The sequence below is a fragment of the Chiloscyllium punctatum genome, chromosome 33, assembly GCF_047496795.1.
Source record: "Chiloscyllium punctatum isolate Juve2018m chromosome 33, sChiPun1.3, whole genome shotgun sequence".
Lineage (NCBI taxonomy): Eukaryota > Metazoa > Chordata > Chondrichthyes > Orectolobiformes > Hemiscylliidae > Chiloscyllium > Chiloscyllium punctatum.
The window spans coordinates 61,179,236-61,202,662 of NC_092771.1; the positions used below are offsets into that span (position 1 = coordinate 61,179,236).

The 23,427-nt window shown below is 45.2% G+C and overlaps 1 long non-coding RNA gene across 1 annotated transcript; it reads right to left on the bottom strand.

Moving 5' to 3' along the window:
* Positions 1-119: 119 nt before the first annotated feature.
* On the bottom strand, positions 120-20,630 carry LOC140458615 (uncharacterized). Its single transcript, XR_011953614.1, has 6 exons — positions 20,538-20,630; positions 19,709-19,874; positions 19,454-19,547; positions 13,864-13,989; positions 7,317-7,432; positions 120-785 (listed from the first exon to the last, which is right to left on the bottom strand). It is a non-coding gene; the product is annotated as an uncharacterized lncRNA (long non-coding RNA).
* Positions 20,631-23,427: the final 2,797 nt, after the last annotated feature.

The following is a 23,427-nucleotide window of genomic DNA, read 5'->3' on the forward strand; positions in this document are numbered from 1 at the left end:
ATATTCAGACAGTTTACGTTATTTTCTTTAATTTTATTTGCTGTGCAAAAAGCTTTTGCAACATTTTAAAGACAAATTTACAAACCTTGTGTTAAAGATAAATGGTAAATAAAATCCATCAAACCATCCCTCACTGAAAACTGTTGTGGAAATGCAATCTCCTGGAGAATCCCTGCCCCCTTCTTCCTACCCGGGCTCCATGACTACATACATACCTGGGAGATAGCAGCAGGAGGCCATTCGGCCTTTCAATCCTGCTCCACCATTCAAGGGGAAACTGCTGACCATCCAGCTCAGTCTCCTGTTCCTGCTGTGTTCCAATCCCCTTTCGTGACTTTACCTTGAAGAACTATATCTAAGTCCTCATTTAGCTTCACTGCCTTTTGTTCCAGTGGCGTTGCGATGTTACTGTGTGGGTGTAGGCAGAGGTAATGTGATGGTGCTGCCTCCTGGAAGATGCACTCAGCATCCCTCATCATCCTGCAGAAACATCAACTGGGTTTCAGCAACTCGAGATAGAAACCGTTTCCAGGATATGGGCATCACTGGCTCAGCCAGCATTTATTCCCCATCTCTCGCTCCCCTTGAGAAGATGGTAGTGAGCTGCTGTCTTGTACCATTCACAGTCCTTTTGGCCCAGATAGACCGACAATGCTGTGAGGAGAGTGTTGCAGGATTTTAGCCGAGTGATTCTCCATCTTTGGTTCATCAAATGCTGGTTAACTTAATCACGATCTGCACGTGATTTTGAGATTTCAGTCTGCAAATCTTCACTATCTCACACCCTGTATAAAGGAATATGTACAGATTAGAAATTCAGAATAGACAATTCTAGTTTCTCTGGAATATCTTTTTCCTCTTCCTTCCCCCAAAGCTGTAACCCTCCAGCCCACTTACTCTCTCCCACCATTCTGACTCTACTACCCCTAATGTACACCCTCCCCATTCTCATGGAGTTGTTGATAAACAGATCCATGCCACCACTTCCCGTCCCTGGTTAGACTCTGCACCCTTTCTGGGTTCACTTCCTTTCCCTTCAGTTGCTGCAAGTCAATAATGTAACAGCAGAATGAAACAGACGGAAACAGAAAGGGAGGTGGCAGATCCTGGACAGAAGAGGAACCTTCAGTCTGGGACAATGGATCACATCCTTCTTTGTTTCTCATTGGTCGATTCCAGTGTTATGACAAGTTGCGAATGGAACTTGGTCCCATCTGGGCGTAGTGTCACTTTGACCCCCCCAACAGATCAATACTATAGACAGATGCGTCCCTTCTCCAGCCAATCACAGTGTGAAATGCTTTCCGCGAGTTACCCGAAAGAACATGCTTCAAAACCCGCCCACATTCTGTACATGTACAGTGCTGGGTTTCCCCACACACGTGTGGTCCCTGCCTCAGGGCTTGTGGGAGATGTAGTCCCCATGAAGCCTCTGGAGACCTGTCCCTGGAAAGTGAAAGAAAGTGTGGGCTGGAGGGTGTTGTGTATCGGATATCCATTCAGACACACAGGACATGTGGGCTGTCACTGGGATTTACCGAGACATCCACTTAGACACCCGGACTTCTGACGTAAGGAATATACATTCAGCCAATTGCGGAGTGGGGAGGTTAATAATGGGGAGCAGATTTTAAGCAGAGGTGGCTCAGTGGCTCGCACTGCTGCCTCACAGCGTCAGGGACCCGGGTTTGATTCCAGCGTTAGGCAACTGTGTGGAGTTTACACATTCTCCCCATGTCTGCATGGTTTTGTTCGGTGCTCCAGTTTCCTCCCACAGTCCAAAGATGTACAGGTTAGGTGGATTGGTCATGCCAAATTGCTCACAGGGTCCATGCATGTGCTGGTTAGGCAATTAGCCATGGGAAATGCAGGGTTACAGGGAATGGGTGGGTCTGAATGGGATGCTCATCATAGGGTTGGTGTGGAGTCGATGGATGAATACCCTGTTTCTGCACTATAGGGACTCTATTCAATTCTCATGAAGAAGAATGTACTTGTCTCAATGTGTTGTGAATCTGTGGAATTCCCTATTCAAAATGCGGTGGATGCCAGGACAATGAGCCAATTTAATGAAGAGATACAGATTTTTAATTTGCAATGAGTTGAAGCGTGAGAGAGAGCAGGCGGGAAAATCCAGCTGAGACCGAGGTGAGCTCAATCATCATGGTATTAAATGGTGGAGCTGGTTCGAAGGGCTGCATTGCCTCTCCTGTGCCCAGGGCTTATCTTACGGTAATAACTGGAAAGAGGAATCCAAAACTCACCATCTTCACCAAAGGAGATTTTCAGAAACAACAGGATAGTCAGGTGGATTAGCGTTCCAAACTTAGGTAGTGAGGAAGCGTGTAGGAGATAATGATTTTGCAATTTTAAACTGAGGGGAGACAGTGATTTATGGTTTTAGACTGTGTAGTACATTCACAGCGTCCAGAATACTCTGTTGTGAATATCTATTCTGGACTTTATTACAAAGCCAAGGTCGCTGACAATGAAACCCAAAACACTCAGGAAACATTGCCTCCCCTCGTAATCTGATAAAAAGACTTGTCATTAATCTGGTTGAATTTAGAACACAGATGGAAAGCAGGAAGATTAAATCCAATCCCAAGATACTGTGCTTCAACAAAGGAGACTACAATAGGAGGCGGCAGGAGTTGGCGAATGCAGAGTGGAAGCAAAGACTTTACTGTGGGACAGTTGACAGAAAGTGGAGGAATATCAAAGTAATTTTTCAAATTTCTCAGCAAAAGTATATATCAGTGAAAAGGAAGGACTGTAGGAAAAGGAGTAATCTGCCATGTCTAAGGAAATAAGGGAGTCTATCAAATTGAAGTAGAAGGCATACAAATTGGCAAAGACCAAGGAGAAATTTGGAGATTGGAAAAACTTTAAAGATCAACAGAAAGCGAGATGGAATTGGGATAAAAAGTGATGAGTAGCTATCCCCAGGGACAGAATAGCAGTTTACCCTGCTAGAGGGAAACCTATTGTGTGGGGAACATATGGACTCTGTAATTGTTGAAGCACAATTGTTACCATAGAGATAATCCTGATCAAGTTAAAAATCACAGCACACTCCAAAAGCTTGTACTTCCAAATAAACCTGTTGGACTATAACCTGGTGTTGCGTGATTTTTAACTTTGTCCACCCCACCCCAACCCCAGCTCCTCCACATCAGAATCCAATAAACAGCCCCACTGAAACTGAAGCACCTGTCAGGTACTTGAGGGAGCCACGGGGCCGTGGGGGAGGGGTATGTGGTTTAAGAACAAAGTGCTGAACTGAACTAGACTTTCTAACTGCCGTTGCCATGGAGATAATACTGAGAGACAGTCTCTATTCAAGGTCCCAAACCACAAAGGTTTAAGAATGGGAGTGGCACATCGGACAGGCGGGGAGTTACCTGATGCTGCCTGGAGGTGTTTTGCATGTACACTATCCAGGTAACTGCCGTGTCTCATCAATAAAGACTCAAAGAAGACCTCTCAGAGTTCTGTGCCTAGTTATTCCTATCCAGCAGGGTTCAGGAATATGAGTACACAGCAGTCAGTCTTCACAGTGGAGGATACGAAGAGCATGGCAGTAATTGATAAGGAGAATGAGGAAGGCGAGGACCAAGAAACAACCATTATCACGAAAGAGTTAGAGCTGGGTAAACAAGTCTCATTGCCCTGATGGAATACATCCCAGGATACCAACAGAGTTAGGGGGAGAAATAGCAAATGCACTTAGAGTTATAGAATCCTACCGCAGAGTCAGGCCCTTTGGCCCAAAATGGCCCATGTCAATCAGAATGCCCATCCACACTAACCCCATTTCCCCGCACTTGGCCCATCTGCTTCTGAAACTTTCCTATCCATGTATTTGTCCAAATGTCTTTTACGTGTTGTTAATATACCCACCTCAACCACTTCCACTGGCAGCTCATTCCATATACATGCCACCTTTGTGTAGAACAGTTGCCCCTCAGGTTCCCATGTATTCTTTCTCCTCTAACTTTAACCTGATGCCCTCCAATCCTTGAGTCCCTGCGAAAAAGACCGAGTGCATTCACCTTACCCATGCCTCTCATGGTCTTATACACTTCTATAAAATATTCCGCCGCAGTTTCTTCTGCTCTAAACAAAAAAAAGTCCTCACTTATCCAACCTCTCCCTGTACCTCAGACCCCTGAACCCTGGCATCATCCTTGTAAATTTCTTCTTCACCTTTCCAGTTGAATAACTGAAACCTACACTGCACTCATCACATTTCCAGTGTTTCCTCACGGCACTGGAACCGATGTGACAACACCAATGGATTACAATCAATGATTGATAACTCACTCCATTACAACAATCCCATTTTCATAGCTTTTTCCATGATGCAGGAATCCTTTAGTCTTTCTGGTTTCATGACTAATTGTCCTCATACAAAACCAATCCGTGGCTTGACTGTTCCAGGGAAACGTGCCATGATTTTTTTAGACTTTCAAAAACCAAGTCCCCACGCTAACATGGACTTGGCTGTGTCTCAGTAATGTTTCCAGTCACACTGAGATTTGAAATATTCACCCACGGACAAAATGCAAACCTTTCCTTCCAGATGAAAAGGCCAATGATATTCAGATCAGCACGGATCAAGTAACATGAAGTTCAATTTGAATTTCTCAACTGCAAATCCCCCCTTTCAACACTCTACAGCAGAGAAAACAAAGTGCTGGAGATCCTCAGCAGGTCTGGCAGCATCTGAAATGGGGACAGATGCAGGAAACATTGCAGCCTTGAAGAAGTGTTTAGATGATCACACCAGGCCCGTGCGCTTGATGACCATTATTGATAAGGTGGGGACAGGGATCCCTTTCTGGAAGGGCCTTGGTGAGACCACACCTGGAGTACTGTTTACACCTTTGTTCCCCTTTTCCAAACAAGGCTCTCCTGGTAATTGAAAGAGAGTAAAGGAGGATCACCAGATGAGTCCTGGGATGTGAAGATAGTTAAGGACTGCAGATGCTGGAAGTCAGAGTCTGTACAATGTGGACCTGGGGAGGTGCAGCAGGTCAGGCAGCATCAGAGGAGCAGGAAGGTTGATGTTTTGGGTCAGGACCCTTTGTCAGTCTTGATAAATAGCCCTGACCTGAAACGTCAACTTTCCAGCCCCATCGTATTCATGCTGGTCATCAAGCACCTATTTATTCTAGTCCCACGTTCTGGCACTCAGCGTGTAACCGATATTGTAGTGCATGGTGTGATCATCTAAACACTTCTTCAAGGCTGCAATGTTTCCTGCATCTGTCACCATTTCAGATGCTGACAGACTTGCTGAGGATCTCCAGCGCTTTTTGATTTTATTGTGGATTTCCACCATTTTCCTGAAGCACATAGAGTCATCGACATGTACACAGCTCCATATTTTGTTGACTCACATTCCTGGGATGTCAGGACTGATGGCTGAACAGGGACTCGATCTTAGTTTAATCATCCTTTCCTTTGGCTTTCTGAGCTGCTAACTACATCACTAATATTCTACCTCCCATTCCCTGTCCTGAATCTGACCCTCTAAGCCTACACTTTAGTTCCGATCCCCCTGCTAGACTAGTTACAAGCTCACCAACAGAACTGGCAAAAGCCCCCAACCAGATTTGTCTCAGCTCTGCCCAGGGGTAACCGGTCAGGCTGGTATAGGTCCCACCTAACCCAGAAACAGTCCCAGTGCCTGAAGAATCAAAACCCTTCTCTGGTACACCATTTCCCCAGCCACACATCCAGCTGATCTGCCTTCTCATTCCTGCTCTCATTAGCACATGGCACTGGGAGTAAGTCTGACATTATTACACTTCAGGAGCTACATTTTAATGCATGTCTACTCTCCCTATGTCCAGCCTTCAAGCCCTCATCCCTCTGTTTAGCGATGTCCTTAGTATCTGTGTGTTGCACGACCACGGCCTGTTTACCCTCCAGCTCCAGAATGTCCTGCAGCCACTCCATGATATCATGGATCTTGGCACCAGGGAGATTACATACCATCCTGGATTCATGTCTGTGGGCACAGAAGTGCCTGGCTGTACCCTGATTATTGAATCCCCTGCCAATATAACCCTGCCACTCTCATTCCTCTTGTTGTGATCAGCAGAGCTCTCTGTGGTGTCATTAACCTGGCTGATGCTGATTTGCCGAGGAGCCACCCCACCCATTCCCGCCCTTACAGAATCCCAAGTGATATACAGTATCTGTATGAGAAGGGGATAACAACGGGGGACTCCTGTACTCACTTCCTGAGCCTTTTACTAGATCTGATGGTCACCCATTCCCTTTCTGCCTGTGTAACCCTCACCTGCAGTGTGACTAACTCACTAAACGTGCTGTCCATAACATTCTCAGTATTGCAGATGCTCCACAGTGAGTCCACTCACAGCTCCAGCTCTGAAAAGCAGTTTCCCAGTAGCTGCAGATGGGAACCCTTGCTGCACACATAGCTGTCAGGGACACTGGAAGCGGCCCTTATTTCCCACATTGTGCAAGAGGAGCACACCACGGGTCTGAGGGCTCCCGTCACAATGTCTCTCTACATTCATCTAGTTACTCCTATTAAGAGAATTTAAATGAGTGAGTAACCTTCCTTCACTTCAAACATGTCCATTATAATAACAAAAAAAATCTTTACTTAAGCTGATATGTCATACTTTAAAAACTTAAATACTCCACAGGTATCACTGACAAATTGGCTATTCCCATTGGGAATGTGAATTTCTGAAAGGCCTGAACTAAAACAGAGTTTCAGCTTCACCTTCTCCCTGTCTCACCTCACTATTTACACCCAACTCCAAAACACTCTCATTGAGCCAAGCAGCCCTCATAGTGCAGCCCTGTCATTTTCATTGTCTGCTCACACCTACACTGTATTGTTCCAATGCACCTCAATGGGAGCTCAGGACCAGCATTGCATCTTTCAATTCAGCCCTTTGTAACCCCAGAGTCAAAATGGACTTCAGCAGTTTCTGAATGAACAGACAGTTGTCAGAATCTGGAACGTTCCACCTGAAATGGTGCTGGAATTTGAGTCCACGAGAAATTTGCAGAGAATTGGAAGTAGGGAGTTTACAGTTTAACATTACAAAGAGGATGATTGAGACTAAATCTGACAGTTCCTGCAAAAAGACGAGGTGTAATTTGGATAAGTCTGTGTTCTCTCTCAGGCCAATACCTCCTTCCGCAGCTACAGGGCCAAGAATTGAACACATACCCCAAGGGTGATCCAACCATGGACTTGAACATCTTTCTGCTTTTGGCTTGACAAAAATATTGAAGATATTTTCCCACATACAGAACAGACAAACCTTTCTCGTTCCACAGTTAAATGCCAATGATATTCAGATCCCGATGACTCCGCTGACTGTAGAAACTTGTTTATTGAGATCCCAGTCTCAATTATCCTCAATTAATATCCTATAAACTGAATTCACAAAACAAAGCTCAGTCAGTGCAAGATGAATAGTGAAGACAAACACTTCTCTTGGTATGTGTTTGATGTGTAAATGCTCCTCTTCAAATCACCCCGCCCCCACCCAGGAAGAAGACATGTTCATGCTCCTTGCTGTACCTTGCCCCAAATAAAGATGGTGGCCATAACCCAGGACCTCTCACTGCCTGAGGCCCAAGCCATCTTCCCCTTTGCTGCAAACGTGGGACCAAGAGTTTCTAATTCAGACGAACGACCTGCCCAGAGTGTAACTAAACCCTCCCAGTCTACACTGATACATTTCATCTGGTTTCTGCTGCCACTCTCCCCTTTCCGCCTCCTGCACACACCATGGGTTATCGCGGGTCCAGTGACCCTTCCTCAGAACCGATGACAGCTGGGAAAATTAGAATCCCTTCAGGAAACAGGCCCTTTGGCCCAACAATTCCACACCCACCCTCCGAAGTTTATCCCACCCAGACCCATTCTCCTATTCTATTACTCTCCATTTCCCCCGAACTAATGCACATCCCCGAACCCTACGGGAAACTTAGCTGGGCCAATTCACCTCACCTACAGATCATTGGACTACAGGAGATAGGGGTTAAAGAGTAAATAATAGGTGGGGACAGAGCCCAAAGAGACACAGGAACATTTGGAAAGATAAAGGAGTGGGAAGGTGGAAAGCTGTTAATGGAGGAGACAGGAACCTTCTAGAATCTCAGTGGCGGTGGTGGAAATGGCGGCTGATGATCTACATTGTGCCTGCAAAAAAGACCTTGAGCTTCCAATTGCCTGCTCTTTAACACACAAGACTGTTCCCTGTCCAACATCTCTGTCTCATGCTTACTGCAGTGTTCCAGTGAAGCTTGATGCAAGCTGGAAGAACACTTCAGAACATACCAAATGGCTTCCTATTTCAAGGACTGCAATTTCCCCTCACATGTGGTCAACAATGCCCTCCAGTGTATCTCCTCCACTTCCCACACCACTGCCCTTGAACCCCACCCCTCCAAATGCAACAAAGATGGAATCCCACCATCCTCATCTTCCACCCAGATACAACGCATCATCCCCTGCTCTTTCCACCATCAGATCCAACCACCTGAGATATATTTCCCTCCCCACCCCTTTCAGCATTCCACAGAGACCATACCTTCTGTGACTTCCACGTTAGATCCACGGTCCCCACCAACCCACCCTCCACTCCAAGCACCTTCGCTTGCCACTGCAAGAGGTGGAAAACCTGTGCCCACACCTTCCCCTCCCCTCCATCCAAGGCACCACTGGATCCTCCTACATCCAGTAGAGATTTCCCTGCCCACCCAAACACCTCACCTATTGTGTCCTATGCTCTCAGGACGCCAAATTGTGGAATATTTCATGGAACATTTCTGGGACACATCCACCAACCAAACCCACCGCCCTGTGGCCGACCACTTCGGTTACCCCCAGCCCCTCCGTCACCACGCTGCCAAGGACATGCAAGTCCTCCATCCCAAATCCGAGCCACCCGACACCTGGAGGAAGAACACCTCATCTTCCATCTTGGGAACTTTCAACCACACGGCATGAAGGTTTCCTCGTCTCCTATCCCCCAACTTATCTCAGATTCAACCCTCAAACTCAGCACTGGCCTCTTGAACAGTCCCACCTGTGCACCTTCCTTTCCAATTATCCATTCCACCCTCTCACCACGACCCTCCATCTACAACCACCTATTGCCTCCCTAGCTCCCTTCCCCCCAACCTCAAACCCCCCTCCCTATTTATCTCTCAGCCGTATTCCAGCACCCACATTTCTTATGAAGTGATGACATGCCCAATACATCAATTCTCCTGGTCCTTGGATGCTGCCTGACATCTGTAGTTTTCCAGAGCCGCACTTTAACACAAACCGGAAGAACAACACCTCATCTCCCACTCAGGGACCCTGCAATCCTCTGGCTTCAACATCAAATTCAATAATTTTAGGTCCTGAACTCTCCCACGTCCTAGTGTCTTTCTCCCCTACCCCACATACCAGGCCTTGTTATCACGTTGCCTACCATTACACATTACCTATGGTTAGCCACTAACAGTCCCCATAAACAGCTATTCACCCTCCCCCCGTCAGATCGTTATTCGCTCCTTTGTCCAACTGCTCTTATCTCTCTCTTTGGACTCTATCCCCACTTATCATTTACTCCTTAACCCCTACCTTCTGCATAAAAACAGACTTTTTTTTCTCAGTAACATCAGTTCCTGAGGAAGCGTCACTGGATCAAAAATATGAACTGATTTCTTTTCACAGATGCTGCCAGATCTGCTGAGCTTTTCCAGCACCTTCTGGTTGTTGTGTGTGATTTACAGCATCCGAAGTTCTTTTGGTTCTAATTTACCCGGAGTATCTAATTCAGGTCCAGCAGACTGAAACAGCGTTTATCAACCTTCCCAGTCCACACTAACTCCATCTCTCTCCCAGTATCTGCTGTCTCTCCCACTCCTTCACATTCAGTCCCCCCTCACAGTGACACTGCGCCTGCAAAGCTGATGGTCATGTGTTGGCCTGCTGGACCCACCCCTCATTCACTCCCATTGGCTGGAGGATCATGCCAATTCTCCTATTGGTCTGAAGCTGTGTCAATCAGCCAGGCCCCATTGTGACCTGAGTGGTGGGATCCTCCCAGGTGCATCAGAGGCTGAGGGGTGACCTCATAGAGGTTTATAAAACCATGAGGGGCCTGGGTAGGATAAATAGACAAGGTCATTTCCCTGGGGTCGGGGAGTCCAGAATGAGAGGGCATATGTTTAAGATGAGAGGGGAAGAATTTAAAATGGATCTGAGGGGCAATTTTTTTCCCCCACTGAGGTTGGTGCGTGTATGGAATCTTCTGTCGGGAAGTGGAGGATGTTGGTACAATTAAACCATTTGGCATCTGGATGGGTATATGAATAGGAAGGGTGTAGAGTGATATGTGCCAAGTGTTGGCAAACGGGTCTAGATTAGGTTGGGATATCTGGTCAGCATGGACCAGTTTAACCAAAGGGTTTATTTTCATGCTGTACATCTCTCCGGCTCTGCCCTGTGATGAGCTTCATCATTCACAGTGAATGGGTCAGTATCACAGAGCACAGGGGCTGGAGGCTATTCAGCCCATTGGGGCTGTACTCTCTCCCTCTGGAGATGGTGCCAGTCAGTCCCAACTCACCTCCCATTTGGACATAGCCCTCCAAATCCTTCCTTAAAAATGTTAAATTTCAAATTTGTTTTGACAATAACTACTGAATCTGCATCCAGCTGTCGGTCAAACTGTTCCAGATGCTCAGAACTTAGTGAGTAAAATAATCTTCACATTTTTCTTTGCATTATTTGCCAGTTCCCTGAAAATAGTTACTAAAAATTGTGACGTTAAAGATTTCTCACTCTGTCTCTCTGTAAATGAAATACCCTGGAAACAAATCAACTCCTGGTCGAAATCACTGCTTAACCTTCTCAGCTCCAAGGAGAATTGTCTGACCTTCTGCTAACTCTCCATAAAAGAGAAACCTATCTTAATTTTAATTTAATTTATTAGTGCCATAGAGATGTACAGCACAGAAACAGACCCTTCGGTTCAACTTGTCCATGCCGACCAGATATCCTAAATTAATCTCGTCCCAGATGCCAGCCCTTGGCCCATAGCCTTCTAAACCTTTCCCAATCACATATCCAATGAGATGCCTTTTAAATGTTGTAACTGTACCAGCCTCCACACTTTCTCTGGCAGCTCATTCCATACACATACTACATTCAGCTTGAAACTTTCCCCCAAATATCCCTTTTCAATCTTTTCCCTCATGCCTGTGCTTTCTAGTTTTGGACTCACCTAAACAGGAATAAGACCCTGGCTGTTTACCCTATCCATGCCCCTCACAATTTTATCAACCTCTATGGTCACCTCTCAGCATCCGATTCTCCAGTGAAAACAGCCTCAGTCTATTCAGCCTCTCCCTATAGCTCAATCCCTCAACCCTGGCAACATCTTTGCATCTTTTCTGAATCCTTTCAAGTTTCACAGTATCATTCTAATAGCGGGGAGACCAGGACTGAAAGCAGAATTCCAGAAGTGGCTGAATGAATGTCCTGTACAGCCGCAAAATGACGTCACAGCACCTGTACGCAATGCACTGACCAATAAAGGCAAGTACACCAAACACTTTCTTCACTACCCTGCCTATCTATGATTCCACTTTCAAGGAATTATGAACCTGCACTCCAAGATCTCTTTGTTCAGCAACACTCCCCAGGACCTTCCCATTAAGTGTCGAAGTCCTGCCCTGATTTGCTTTTCCAAAATGCAGAACCTCACATATATCTAAATTAAACTGCATCTGCCACTCCTCAGCCCATTTGATCGGAGTCTCATTGTATTTTCAGGTACCTTTGCTATCCATTGCACCTCCAATTTTGGTGACTATTGTAAACCTACTAACCATAGCTCCTGTATTCACATAGAAATCATTTATATAAATGGCAAAAAGCAGTGGACCCAGTACCCAGCCTGACAGCATATTGCTCATCACAGTCTTCCAGTCAAAAAAGCATCCTGCACTATGACACTGACTGCTCAGCAAGGTTAGAGCTCATGGCATACAGGAAGATCTAACCATTTGGATACAGAACTGGCTCAAAGGCAGAAGACAGAGGGTGGTGATGGAGGGTTGCTTTTCAGACTGGAGGCCTGTGACTAGTGGAGTGTTACAAGGATCACTGCTGGATCATTTCGTCATTTATATCAATAACTTAGATGTGAACATAGGAGGTATAGTGAGTGAGATGACACCAAAACTGGAGGTGTAATGGACAGTGAAAAAGATTTCCTCAGAGTACAATGGGATCTTGATCAGATGGGTGAATGGCTGAGGAGTGGTATTTTAGGAAAGCAAATCTTAGCAGGACATACACACTTAATGGTAAGGTCCTGAGGAGTGTTACTGAACAAAGAGGCCTTGGAGTGCAGGTAGATAGGATAGTGAAGGCGGCATTTGGTATGCTTGCCTTTATCGGACAATGTATTGAGTACAGGAGTTATGAGATCATGTTGCAGCTGTACAGGACATTGGTTAGGCCACTTTTGGAACGTTGCATACAAATCTGGTCACCCTCCTTTTGGAAGGATGTTGTGAAACTTGAAAGGGTTCAGAAAAGATTTACAAGAACATGGCCAGGGTTGGAGGATTTGAGCTAGGCTGGGGGTTGAATAGAGGTTGAATAGATTGGGGCTGTTTTCCCTGCAGCGTCAGAGGCTGAGAGGTGATCTTATTTATGTGTATAAAAACATGAGGTGCATGGATAGGATAAATAGACAAAGTCTTTTCCCTGGCGTGGGGGATCCCAGCACGAGAGGGCATAGGTTTATGGTATGAGGGGAAAGACTTTAAAGAGACTTGAGAGGCAACGTTTTCACACAGAGGGTGGTACGTGTATGGAATAAGCTGTCAGAGGAAGTGGTGGAGGCCATTATGATTGCAACATTTAAAAGACATCTTCACGTGTATATGAATAGGAAGGATATGGGCTGGGTGCTGACAGGTGGGACTAGATTGCATTGGGATATCTGATCAGCATGTACTGGTTGGACCGACAGTTCTCTGTTTCTGTGCTGTCCATCTATGACTCTTTGACCTTCCAGCCAATTCCGTATCCAAACAGCTAGTTCCGCCAGATTTCTATGGTGTTGAACCTGCTAACCAGTGTGTTATGTGAAACCTTGTGTCTTTCTCAAGTCCAAGTTACTGATTTCAATGCACAAAGCCATGCTGACTCTCCCTAATTATTTCTTGCTTTTCCAATGACATGTAAATCCTGTCCCGGAGAATCCCTTCCAACAACTTCTCTGCCACTGACTTCAGGCTCACCGGTCTATAGTTCCCTGGCTTTTCCTTACCACCTTTCTCAAATAATGGCACCTATCTTCCAGCACCTCACCTGTGGTGATCGATGATACAAATATCACAGCGAGAGGCCCAGCAAAAGCGTCCCTAATTACCCACAAAGTTCTGGGATACACCTGATCGGATTACAAGGATTTATCCACCTTTATGCATTTTAAGACATCCAGTACCTCCTCCTCTGTAATTTGTACACTTGCCAAGTTATCACTATTTATTTCTCCAACATCTCTAACTTCCACATCCCCTTTCAGTAAAAACTGACGTGAAATACTCACAGAATCTCTCCCAACTCCTGCTGTTCCATAGACAGTCTTGTTGATCATTGAGAGTCACTATTCTCTGCCTAGTTATTCTTTTGTCTTTAGTGTATTTGTAGAATCTCTTTGGATTCTCCTTAAACCTATTTCCCAAAGCCATCTCATGTCCCCTTTTTTGCCTCCTGGTTTCCCGCGAGTATACTCCTCTTGCCCTTATAGTCCTCTAGGGATTCACACAAACAGTGGTCTGTACCTGCCATATCCTTCCTTCATTTTCTTGACTAGAGCCTCAATGTTCCAGGTCATGCAGCATTCTCGACACCTCCCAGCCTTGGCCTTAACAGGAACATACTGTCTGTGTAGTCTCATTGTCGCAGGCCTATGGAGGCAATGGCAGAGGAGGACAGAGAAACAATCATTATAAGTAAAGAGGTAGCGTTGGGAAGGCTAACAACTTATCCTTATTTCTGTAATTCCTCTCTAGTCTCAGAACTATCACTATCTCTGCATCAAAAACATCTCAATCTCTGCAACATCCTCCAATATCTAATCTCCTCCAGTCTCAACACCCTCTCTATCTTTAATCTTGTCCACCCTCACTAATCTCTGTGATGTACCTTTCTTTAATTCCAGCCTTCAAGAAAACCCATTTTTATTTCAGATTCCTGCAGTTAGAGCTCCAAAATGACCCGCTTAACCTCTGTCACATTTTCCTCCAAAAAACATTAATCAATCACGTATCAACTATTCTAATATCACCTTCTCTGACCTGGTTTCTATTGTGGCTTGTCATATTCCTATATTACACGTCTGTGGTCTACATGACGGAAAACGGTTTTGTGGTCCATTGGCTTTATGCTGTAAAGAAATCTCCCAGCTAACTATTTTAATCCCATTTTCCAGCACTGAGCCCATAGACCTGTCAGCCTTGCCCTTGCAAGTGTGTTCCTAAATAGATTTTAAATGCCATCGGGATTTCTGTCTCTCACTCTCTTCCAGACAGTGATGTTTAGTGCAACTGTTGCTCTATGCTATCACCCACAGGGTTCAGAGCAGCTGGGTCTGTGCGAAACACAGATCGCCCACACATTGTGAAGGGTGGCAGGGTCCCTGAGAGAGGGCACAGGAGATTTACCAGGGTGGTTCAAGGAATGGGGGATTTTAGTTGCAGAAATTGGAGGATGTTCACTTTCTTTAATATTGTTGGGGGGGGGGGTGCACTGATGCAGGCAAATGGAGAATGTTCCAACACAACCCTGATGTGTACCTTATAGAGAGCAAACAGAGATTGGGGAATCAGGGGTTTGGAAAAGACTGAGATTGTTCTCCTTGTAGCAAAGGAAATTTGGGGAGCTGTGACAAAGCGGTTTACAAAAGTTACACGTTGTAATAATAAACCTTAGGCCCATCAGCTCATTATACAAGGGTTACAAGACACATGTTGAAGATTTGGGAAGATCTATTGAGAGGATGGTTTGATTCAAAGGAGAACTTTTATTCAGCAAATGGTATTGATCTGGAACACAATACTCTCACACAATATGAATATCCAGGTCCTGATGAATGGAGTAATTGTGTCAGAGTTTGGCGTTACAATGACTGAGCTTACCATCTGAATATCTGCCTGTAATACAAGTTTATAAAATCTGTCACTGTCAGTTCAAGTTTGAAACTCATACAATCCCCTCCTCCTGGTCCAGGACGACTGGACACATTACCCCTGGTGGAGGTTAGCAGGCACTTCAAGGGCAAATCTATGTGGGTTTCTATGAGTTTCCACCTTGGGACTTCATGTGACTGAACATGGGACAGAATATCCCAAGATTCAGTGAGATATAGAGAGCAGGATTTGCTTCCTTTTCTTTCCTTCCGTGCTGCCGCTGTGCCTCCACAGTAAGACATGGGGTGTGAAAGGCTCATGCACCTTGATGGGCAAGATGTCTCCATTCTGACCAATGGGCAGCAAGCTCCTCCCAGTCATGAAACAGAGTATCCCTGAAAGATAGCAACTGAGCATGCTCATAGTACATGTTTCGAATAATGAGAGGGGAAATCTCCTAGAAAAGGCATAACAGGAAAGTTCCAAAAGGTTATAAACAGTTTACAGAGAGATATTCACAGGATTACCTGGGCAACAAGTTGGCAAATGGAGTATAACTTGGGATAAACTGTAGAAAGCTGCACCACAAAGGGACTGGGGGAAAATGAGCAGGAAACACAGGAAGCGAGCACACAGTTACAACATGGAATCAGGAAAGGGAATGGAATGTTGTCCCTTATTTCAAAGAGTTTGCAATATAAGAGTTTGGAGTATATACCTTAGGGCAACTAAACAAATGACAAGTGAGACCACATCTGGAGTAACGGGAACAGATTTGGTCACTTTATTTAACCAAATAGAACATTTCAGAGAAGATCCATTGGGATGATCCCTGTTTTGAAGGGATTATTCTGTAAGCAAAGACTGAATAAATTGGGAATCTACTCACTGGACTTTGGAAGAATGAGAGGTGATCTCTTTGAAACATACAGGATTCTGTCGAGGTTTGACAGGGTAAATATGGAGAGGATGTGTCCCATTACAGGTTGGTCTTGAACCAGATTCTGGGTCACTCGCGGAATCAAGGGTTCTGTTTCAGATTTGTCAAGTTAAAGTCAACACCGATACAGGGTAGGGTTTCAGTAGCAATGGAGCTGGCGTGAGAAGGAGATAAGCAACGTTTTTGAGATTGGAATTCCTGGTGTTTGTAATTGTGTAGATGTCTGATCAGAAGGTCACCTTGGGCTCAGATATGAGAGCAATATTGTGAAGAATGTAGTTCTGCCTCAGACACTTCCCAGTGAGAGGGAGGGACACAGCAGTAAGGGAAATGAATTTGGAATAGCAACTGAAGGCAATGGGTTTAAGAATTACAGTGTTTCATTGGAGTGAATTGCAGCCAATTGAAGCGTGGTAAGCAGTTTGATAACTGAATAATAGTGGAGTAATGGAGAGGGATGATGGGGAGGGAGAGCTGGACATTGTCAGTGTACATGTGAAACCTAACAATGTGCTTTTGGGCGAAATTACCTCCTGGCAGTATGTAGGTGAGAAACAGGACGGACCAAGGAGAGATCCTGGAGGGACACCAAATACAATGAATTCAGAAAGGAAAGGGAGAGTGGAGATGGAGCAGGATTTGCCAATGATGGTGAGGTCAAATATTAGGTTTTAGCAGAATGGGAGAGAAGGACAAAACCAGAAAAGACAGACAGACAGATCATGGAACAATATCTGTGAATTGCAATGGGGGGGGGGTGGGGCGTGGGGCTGGGGGGCAGGAGAGAGAGCGATGACAAGCGGGAGGATGAGACAGAGATTTGGAATGTCCATCATTTAGCTACACTAGGGTAAATGGTCAAGAAAATCTCTAATAAGGCTTGACAAGAGACTCTAGGAAATGCAAGTTTAGGACTAAAATGAGGAGCACCCTTGTGAGGCACTGTGGCTCGGTGGGCTAGTGGAGAGGGAGGAAAGAAGCAGAGGCAGCTGATTGGATTGTCTCAATGTTATGGACAGAGAAACCCCATGTGCTCCTCACTCTTGTTGTTGGAAGGGAGGATGGAGGAGACAGGATAATAGACATTGTTTTCGAAATTAAAAAAAAACAAAACCTGTGATAGTGATTCTAAAAATAAGTGAACAAACCTGTTGCATTTATCACGAATATTAAAATATACAACTGAAGTTCAGGTTTGAATCCCAAATTGGTAGAGGGTTGCTCTGAAGTCAAGAAAAAAAAAGAAACTGGAATGAAGAATCTACTGTTTGCCACGGAACCACTGGGGATGTTCTTTCTGCCATTGACAATGTCCTTGAGGGAAAGAAACCTGACAGCGGCCCATCAAATCACTCATTGTATTAATCACTGCACAGTCTCAACAAAGGACGGCACAGTGGCTAGCACTGCTGCCTCATAGTGCCAGAGACCCGGGTTCAATTCCTGCCTCAGGCGATTGACTGCGTGGAGTTTGCACATTCTCCCCGTGTCTGCGTGGGTTTCCTCCGAGTGCTCCAGTTTCCTCCCACAGTCCAAAAATGTGCAGGTTAGGTGAACTGGCCATACTAAATTGCCCGTACTGTTAGGTGAAGGGGTAAATGTAGGGGAATGGGTCTGGGTGAGTTGTGCTTCAGCGGGTAGGTGTGGACTTGTTGGGCCGAAATGCCTGTTTCCACACTAAGTAATCTAATCTAAAAGGAATGAAACTGGATGGACCACATTACATCTACCAATGAACTAGCAAATACAACCACACAATCAGCCCTATTGACTCTGCAACTTCTGCCTCACTGTGGACCAACAACAGCAGCAGAACTGTACTCCAGCCCAATCTGAAATCACATGGCCTGATATCCCCCAACCATTAACATCAAGCCAGGGGAATCAACCCTGGTTCAATAGTGAATGCAGGAGGGCATGCCAGCAGTACCAGGCATACTTAAAAATGAGGTGCCAACTTGGTGCAGCTACAAGCAGCACAAGCAACACCAAATAGAACTAAGTGATCCCATAAACAATGGATTAGATCGGAGTTCTGCAGTTGTGCCACACCTAGTCAGGAATGGTGATGGACAATTACAGCATCACAGATATCCCACCCTGACTGATGGAGGGGTCTCCCACATCCATTCCACAGATAAGAGGACAGCATTTGCAGCAATTTTCAGCCAGCAGTGCCAAGTGGATGAGCCTTCTCAATTGGTCCCTGACATCACAAATATGAATCGAAATGGTTTAAAACTCATGTCAAATCAGATCAAGAAATGGATAAGCAGTGTAAAGGTTATGGACCCTGCCAATATTCTGGCAATAATACTGTTGGCTGTGCTCCAGAACCTGCTGCCCACCAAGGCAAGTACTGCTCCAGCACTGGCACCTACCGACTTTGTGGAATATTGCTCAGGGATGTTCAACACAACAACACAGGGCAGATCCAACTCAGCCAATTCCCCTCCATCAGTCCACACTCGCTCAGCAGTGAGGTGACGGAAGGTGTCATCAACTGTGCTGTCAAGCAACTGCTCAGCAATAACCTGCTCAGCGATGCCCAGTTTGGGTTCTGCCTGGGCCACTCAGTTCCTGAGCTTGTTACAGACTTGATTCACAAACCGACAAGCTTCTGAATCCCAGAGGGGAGTCGAGGCTGAGGCCAGACCCCCTCCAAGTCCTCTATTTCGACTTCAGTGATATCACCTGACCTCACCACAGTCTCAGCTCATTTGCTGAAACTCTCATTCATTCCTTTTGTTGACTCTAGATTTCATTATCTAAACCCACTCCTGGCCAGCATCCCACATTCACCCTCCCGATAATCTCAAGAATATTGAAAACTCTACTGCTGAAGTGCTCACTTGTACCAGAACTTGCTGATCAATCAAAAGACTCCCATTTATAATCAACAACAATTTACTTTCGCACCTTTGAATTAATTGCTGGTTGTAATCATTCCTATCTCCCTGTACCACACACCCTTTCATATCTCAATAACTCATTATAGATCAGACTCTCAATCATGTGTTTATTTTTGAGTTCACCTGTGTGACTGTTTCTATAGACTCCAAGGGAACATGGTCTGGAATCCCCACTCTAACCCACTAAGATCTACTTTCTTCCTTTAAGGCATTCTTGAAAAACTGCTTATTTGGCAATGGTTTTGATCACTGGACGCAATATTCTCCATCTGTAGCGTTATGTCAAAAGTTCTCAATAATATTTTTGTGAAATTAAAACCATGATGATTTGTACAGATGATATCTTCTACTCTTCAATATCGCTGAGTGAATAATCTGTAATGTCTCTTACCCAAACACCTTCACCACACAAACTGCAGCAGTACAAGGAAGTCAAACATCACCCTCTCCACAGGCAACAAGGCTTTGGCATTGATCACTGGTTTCTGTGGAAGGAGAAATACACAGTTGATGTTTCAGGGAGTGCAATATGAATCACAGGGAATGAAAATGGTGCAGAATTTGACTGTCAGAAATTGAAGGAAAATGCACTCGCTTATTGGACAAAAGAATTCTTGACTGTCAAAGATATTGTGGAAAAAATAACCTGATAATGGAACAGCATATGGTCAGGAGCCAGGCAGCAGTGGACAATTCGTTTACATTCCTGAAGAAGGGCTTATGCCCAAAACGTCGATTCTCCTGCTCCTCGGATGCTGCCGGGCCTGCTGTATTTTTCCAGCTCTACATTTTTCAATTCATTTACAAAACAGCTGTGAAAATAATAGTAAAATACTATACAGAGCAAAAATATACCCATGAGAGACTGAGGAAGCTAGATAATGAACAAGTGGACATCAGAGAACCCAGAGATGAACCAGAGCAGAGTTCACTTTTATGATCCCACAGTCAAAGTTGTCTAGCACAGAAACAGACTTCTTCGGTCCAACCTATGCCAACCAGATATCCTAACCTAAGCTATCTGCCACTCCTCAGACCATTGGCCCATCTGATCAATATCCCACTGTACTCTGAGATAACCTTCTTCATTGTCCACAATACCTCCAATTTTGGTGTCACCAGCAAACTTACTAACTATACGGCCTCTATTCACACCTAAATCATTTAAATAAATGACGAAACGAGTCCAGAAAAAAAATCCATTTCTCTGGGTTTGAATGTGCTCTGTGTAAATCCTGCCCTATGAGTCTTTTTACCAGGGAAGGCTGTACATACATCCCTCTGAACTTTGCCCCCTACAAAGCTGGCGGCCGCGCACGTGTCCAGTGAATCATTGCCCCGAATAAAGATGGCGGCGATCACTCGGGCCGATTACTCAACGAGGCATATTCCCGTTTGCTGCAAAAACGGAACTAAGTTTCCAAATTGTATTTTCCGACGTGCAGCAAATGATTGTAAAACCTCTCAGCCCATACCAACACCATTTCCCTCCCGCTTCCTGCTGTTTATTTCTTTCCTTCCCGACAGCACTCCGCGCGCGCACACACATTCCAAACATCCGCGCCCACCGCGAGGATGATCACGTGGTATAGTCTAGTCCCGCCCTCAGTCACTGATTGGCCGGAGGACCAATGCCCCGCCCGGTCCTCCAGCTCCTCCCCTGCCTTTCCATTGGTCCGCCGCTGACATCAATCACTTCTTCGGTCCAACCTGTCAATGTTAACCAGATATCCTAACCTAATCTATCTAAATTAAATCCTATCTGCCTGTCCTCAGCCCATTAGCCCATCTGATCAATATCCCATTGTATTCTGAGATAACCTTCTTCATTATCCTCAATACCAACTGTTGGCTGGAGCTTGCGCACTGCTTCGTGGCTTTTGTTGCTGTTTCTCAGTTACAAGAGTGAGGGACAAAGTTAAAAATCAGACACCCACCTGATGAAGGACCAGCAAAGTAGTGCTTCCAAATAAACCTGTTGGACTATAACCTGGTGTTCTCTGAATTTTAATTTTGTCCATCCTAATCCAACACCAGCACCTCCAAGTCACGAGTGAGGGAGGAATGCATAACATAAGAACAAAAGATCTTGGAAAAAGAGAAGGCCGTCCAGGCCTTCGAGCCTGCTCTACCATTCAATAAGATCATGGTTGATCATTTTGTGGATGCAAAACGATTTACCCACGTTCTCACCGTATTCCTTAATTAATTATTTCTTTATAAAAAAAAAATAACTTAGCTTTAAAAATGTTCATTGAACTAGCATCAAATACTTCCCTGGGCAATGTACTCCATCAAGGTCAAGACATTCCTTCTCAATTCACTCCTAAATTTGCTGCCTCTAACCTTGTTGTGATGCCCTCTTGTCCTAGCTTCACCTGCCAGTGGATACATCCTCTCTACTTCTATTTTATTTATTCCACTCATTATTTTACATCTATCCATTTTTCTGAATTCCAATGAATATAATCCCAACCTACTCAGTCTCTCTTAAGCCAAACCCCTCACCTCCGGAATCAATATAGTTAACCTCCTCTGCAGCCCCTCTCGGGCCAGTACATCCCTGAGCACGTAAGGAGTTAAAAACTGCATGCAGTACTCCAGGTGTGGCCTTACCAGCACCCACTATAGCTAGAACATAACCTCTGCTTTTAAACACAATCCCTTCAGAAATGAAGGACAAAATTCCATTTGCCTTCTGAATTGATTGTTATACCTAGTGACTAACCCTCCTGCAGAAGGATGTTCAGGTGCCTCTGCATATCAAATAATGTAACTTTTTTAAAATTCAAGTAATAATCTTTTTATTAATGTTACTCCAACCAAACATGAACATAATATTCCACTTGCCAAGCCATTGCTCACTCACTCAATGTATCTATGTTCCCCTGCAAAGTTTCCCAGTCCTCTGCACACTTTGTTCTGTTACTCATCTTAGTCTAATATGCAAACTTTGACACCCTACATGTGGTCCCCAAGTCTAAATCATCTGTATCAATTCTAAATAATTGCAGTCCCAACACAGATCCTAGAGGCACACTACTAGTTACTGATTGCCAGCCAGAATAAGGCTTATTTATCCCCACTCTTTGCTTCCTGTTCGTCCATCAATCTTCTATCCATGCTAATACTCTATCCCATGCACCCTTATATGATGCAACAGCCACTTGCATGGCACCTTGTTGAAGGCCTTTTGGAAATCCAGGTACACCGCATCCACTGGGTCCCCGTTGTCCACCTTGCTCAAAATGTCTTCGTAGAATTCCAAACGATTTGTCAAGCATGACCTGTCCTTCATGAATCCATGCTCTGTCTGCCCAATGGGACAATTTGTATTGAGATTCCCTGCTATTTCTTCCTTGATAATAGAGCCAAACATCATTCCAACTACGGAGAATAAACTAACTGGTTTAGAATTCCCTATCTTTTGTCCACCGCCTTTTCTTACAGTCCTTCCTTTTCACTGGAATATGCCTTTGCTGAGCACTTCCTAAAATGTCTTTGAAAATCTTTCACTGCTCATCAACTGTCCCACCATAAAATCGTTGTTTCCAGTCTACATTATCCAGGTTCTCCCTCATTCTATTTTAGTTCCTCATGTTCAAGCACAGGGCCAAGGTATTAGATTTTATCTTCGCACTGGAGGAGAAAGTGAGGACTGCAGATGCTGGAGATCAGAGCTGAAAATGTGTTGCTGGAAAAGCGCAGCAGGTCAGGCAGCATCCAAGGAACAGGAGAATCGACGTTTCAGGCATAAGCCCTTCTTCAGGAATGAGGAAAGTGTGTCCAGCAGGCTAAGATAAAAGGTAGGGAGGAGGGACTTGGGGGAGGGGCGTTGGAAATGCAACAGGTGGAAGGAGGTCAAAGTGAGGGTGATAGGCTGGAGTGGGGGTGGGGCAGAGAGGTCAGGAAGAAGATTGCAGGTTAGGAAGTTGGAGCTGAGTTCGAGAGATTTGACTGAGACAAGGTGGGGGAGGGGAAATGAGGAAACTGGAGAAATCTGAATTCATCCCTTGTGGTTGGAGGGTTCCTAGGCGGAAGATGAGGCGCTCTTCCTCCAACTGTCGTGTTGCTATGGTCTGGCGATGGAGGAGTCCAAGGACCTGCATGTCCTTGGTGGAGTGGGGGGGGGGAGTTGAAGTGTTGAGCCATGGGGTGGTTGGGTTGGTTGGTCCAGGTGTTCCAGAGATGTTTTCTGAAACATTCCGCAAGAAGGCAGCCTGTCTCCCCAATATAGAGGAGGAAACATCGGGTGCAGCGGATGCAATAAATGATGTGTGTGGAGGTGCAGGTGAATTTGTGGTGGATACGGAAGTATCCCTTGGGGCCTTGGAGGGAAGTAAGGGGGGAGGTGTGGGCGCAAGT